Source organism: Gymnoscopelus braueri (genome assembly GCF_963280865.1).
Source record: "Gymnoscopelus braueri genome assembly, contig: SCAFFOLD_48, whole genome shotgun sequence".
NCBI lineage: Eukaryota > Metazoa > Chordata > Actinopteri > Myctophiformes > Myctophidae > Gymnoscopelus > Gymnoscopelus braueri.
The window spans coordinates 355,301-359,737 of NW_027660929.1; positions in this window are offsets into that span (position 1 = coordinate 355,301).

Genomic DNA, 4,437 nt, shown 5'->3' on the forward strand with positions numbered 1-4,437 from the left:
CGTGCGTATGTCAGAAGTGTCGGCAGTGTCCGCCGGCGCCGGTCCAGTGTCCACCGTTGTCTGAAAACTGCACTTTTCTGACCTCTGACCTCACTGGACGGTCCGCCACACTTTTCTTTACACCTCTCGGGCTTATCCGAGAGTGTGGCGTTGTAGGGGAGGTGTCCCCGCACGCGTGCGTATGTCAGAAGTGTCGGCAGTGTCCGCCGGCGCCGGTCCAGTGTCCACCGTTGTCTGAAAACTGCACTTTTCTGACCTCTGACCTCACTGGACGGTCCGCCACACTTTTCTTTACACCTCTCGGGCTTATCCGAGAGTGTGGCGTTGTAGGGGAGGTGTCCCCGCACGCGTGCGTATGTCAGAAGTGTCGGCAGTGTCCGCCGGCGCCGGTCCAGTGTCCACCGTTGTCTGAAAACTGCACTTTTCTGACCTCTGACCTCACTGGACGGTCCGCCACACTTTTCTTTACACCTCTCGGGCTTATCCGAGAGTGTGGCGTTGTAGGGGAGGTGTCCCCGCACGCGTGGGTATGTCAGAAGTGTCGGCAGTGTCCACCGGTGCCTGTCCAGTGTCCACTGTTGTCTGAAAACGGCACTTTTCTGACCTCTGACCTCACTGGACGGCCCGCCACACTTTTTTTTACATCTCTCGGCTTATCCGAGAGTGTGGCGTTGTAGGAGAGGTGTCCCCGCACGCGTGCGTATGTCAGAAGTGTCGGCAGTGTCCGCCGGTGCCTGTCCAGTGTCCACTGTTGTCTGAAAACTGCACTTTTCTGACCTCTGACCTCACTGGACGGTCCGCCACACTTTTCTTTACACCTCTCGGGCTTATCCGAGAGTCTGGCGTTGTAGGGGAGGTGTCCCCGCACGCGTGCGTATGTCAGAAGTGTCGGCAGTGTCCGCCGGCGCCGGTCCAGTGTCCACCGTTGTCTGAAAACTGCACTTTTCTGACCTCTGACCTCACTGGACGGTCCGCCACACTTTTCTTTACACCTCTCGGGCTTATCCGAGAGTGTGGCGTTGTAGGGGAGGTGTCCCCGCACGCGTGCGTATGTCAGAAGTGTCGGCAGTGTCCACCGGTGCCGGTCCAGTGTCCACCGTTGTCTGAAAACTGCACTTTTCTGACCTCTGACCTCACTGGACGGTCCGCCACACTTTTCTTTACACCTCTCGGGCTTATCCGAGAGTGTGGCGTTGTAGGGGAGGTGTCCCCGCACGCGTGCGTATGTCAGAAGTGTCGGCAGTGTCCACCGGTGCCTGTCCAGTGTCCACTGTTGTCTGAAAACGGCACTTTTCTGACCTCTGACCTCACTGGACGGTCCGCCACACTTTTTTTTACACCTCTCGGGCTTATCCGAGAGTGTGGCGTTGTAGGGGAGGTGTCCCCGCACGCGTGCGTATGTCAGAAGTGTCGGCAGTGTCCGCCGGCGCCGGTCCAGTGTCCACCGTTGTCTGAAAACTGCACTTTTCTGACCTCTGACCTCACTGGACGGTCCGCCACACTTTTTCTTACATCTCTCGGGCTTATCCGAGAGTGTGGCGTTGTAGGGGAGGTGTCCCCGCACGCGTGCGTATGTCAGAAGTGTCGGCAGTGTCCGCCGGCGCCGGTCCAGTGTCCACCGTTGTCTGAAAACTGCACTATTCTGACCTCTGACCTCACTGGACGGTCCGCCACACTTTTCTTTACACCTCTCGGGCTTATCCGAGAGTCTGGCGTTGTAGGGGAGGTGTCCCCGCACGCGTGCGTATGTCAGAAGTGTCGGCAGTGTCCGCCGGCGCCGGTCCAGTGTCCACCGTTGTCTGAAAACTGCACTTTTCTGACCTCTGACCTCACTGGACGGTCCGCCACACTTTTCTTTACACCTCTCGGGCTTATCCGAGAGTGTGGCGTTGTAGGGGAGGTGTCCCCGCACGCGTGCGTATGTCAGAAGTGTCGGCAGTGTCCACCGGTGCCTGTCCAGTGTCCACTGTTGTCTGAAAACGGCACTTTTCTGACCTCTGACCTCACTGGACGGTCCGCCACACTTTTCTTTACACCTCTCGGGCTTATCCGAGAGTCTGGCGTTGTAGGGGAGGTGTCCCCGCACGCGTGCGTATGTCAGAAGTGTCGGCAGTGTCCGCCGGCGCCGGTCCAGTGTCCACCGTTGTCTGAAAACTGCACTTTTCTGACCTCTGACCTCACTGGACGGTCCGCCACACTTTTCTTTACACCTCTCGGGCTTATCCGAGAGTGTGGCGTTGTAGGGGAGGTGTCCCCGCACGCGTGCGTATGTCAGAAGTGTCGGCAGTGTCCACCGGTGCCTGTCCAGTGTCCACTGTTGTCTGAAAACTGCACTTTTCTGACCTCTGACCTCACTGGACGGTCCGCCACACTTTTTTTTACACCTCTCGGGCTTATCCGAGAGTGTGGCGTTGTAGGGGAGGTGTCCCCGCACGCGTGCGTATGTCAGAAGTGTCGGCAGTGTCCGCCGGCGCCGGTCCAGTTTCCACCGTTGTCTGAAAACTGCACTTTTCTGACCTCTGACCTCACTGGACGGTCCGCCACACTTTTTTTTACATCTCTCGGGCTTATCCGAGAGTTTGGCGTTGTAGGGGAGGTGTCCCCGCACGCGTGCGTATGTCAGAAGTGTCGGCAGTGTCCGCCGGCGCCGGTCCAGTGTCCACCGTTGTCTGAAAACTGCACTTTTCTGACCTCTGACCTCACTGGACGGTCCGCCACACTTTTCTTTACACCTCTCGGGCTTATCCGAGAGTCTGGCGTTGTAGGGGAGGTGTCCCCGCACGCGTGCGTATGTCAGAAGTGTCGGCAGTGTCCGCCGGCGCCGGTCCAGTGTCCACCGTTGTCTGAAAACTGCACTTTTCTGACCTCTGACCTCACTGGACGGTCCGCCACACTTTTTTTTACACCTCTCGGGCTTTTCCGAGAGTCTGGCGTTGTAGGGGAGGTGTCCCCGCACGCGTGCGTATGTCAGAAGTGTCGGCAGTGTCCGCCGGCGCCGGTCCAGTGTCCACCGTTGTCTGAAAACTGCACTTTTCTGACCTCTGACCTCACTGGACGGTCCGCCACACTTTTTTTTACATCTCTCGGGATTATCCGAGAGTGTGGCGTTGTAGGGGAGGTGTCCCCGCACATGTACGTATGTCAGAAGTGTCGGCAGTGTCCGCCGGTGCCTGTCCAGTGTCCACTGTTGTCTGAAAACGGCACTTTTCTGACCTCTGACCTCACTGGACGGTCCGCCACACTTTTCTTTACACCTCTCGGGCTTATCCGAGAGTCTGGCGTTGTAGGGGAGGTGTCCCCGCACGCGTGCGTATGTCAGAAGTGTCGGCAGTGTCCGCCGGCGCCGGTCCAGTGTCCACCGTTGTCTGAAAACTGCACTTTTCTGACCTCTGACCTCACTGGACGGTCCGCCACACTTTTTCTTACATCTCTCGGGCTTATCCGAGAGTGTGGCGTTGTAGGGGAGGTGTCCCCGCACGCGTGCGTATGTCAGAAGTGTCGGCAGTGTCCGCCGGCGCCGGTCCAGTGTCCACCGTTGTCTGAAAACTGCACTTTTCTGACCTCTGACCTCACTGGACGGTCCGCCACACTTTTCTTTACACCTCTCGGGCTTATCCGAGAGTCTGGCGTTGTAGGGGAGGTGTCCCCGCACGCGTGCGTATGTCAGAAGTGTCGGCAGTGTCCGCCGGCGCCGGTCCAGTGTCCACCGTTGTCTGAAAACTGCACTTTTCTGACCTCTGACCTCACTGGACGGTCCGCCACACTTTTCTTTACACCTCTCGGGCTTATCCGAGAGTGTGGCGTTGTAGGGGAGGTGTCCCCGCACGCGTGCGTATGTCAGAAGTGTCGGCAGTGTCCGCCGGCGCCGGTCCAGTGTCCACCGTTGTCTGAAAACTGCACTTTTCTGACCTCTGACCTCACTGGACGGTCCGCCACACTTTTCTTTACACCTCTCGGGCTTATCCGAGAGTCTGGCGTTGTAGGGGAGGTGTCCCCGCACGCGTGCGTATGTCAGAAGTGTCGGCAGTGTCCGCCGGCGCCGGTCCAGTGTCCACCGTTGTCTGAAAACTGCACTTTTCTGACCTCTGACCTCACTGGACGGTCCGCCACACCTTTCTTTACACCTCTCGGGCTTATCCGAGAGTGTGGCGTTGTAGGGGAGGTGTCCCCGCACGCGTGCGTATGTCAGAAGTGTCGGCAGTGTCCGCCGGTGCCTGTCCAGTGTCCACTGATGTCTGAAAACTGCACTTTTCTGACCTCTGACCTCACTGGACGGTCCGCCACACTTTTCTTTACACCTCTCGGGCTTATCCGAGAGTCTGGCGTTGTAGGGGAGGTGTCCCCGCACGCGTGCGTATGTCAGAAGTGTCGGCAGTGTCCGCCGGCGCCGGTCCAGTGTCCACCGTTGTCTGAAAACTGCACTTTTCTGACCTCTGA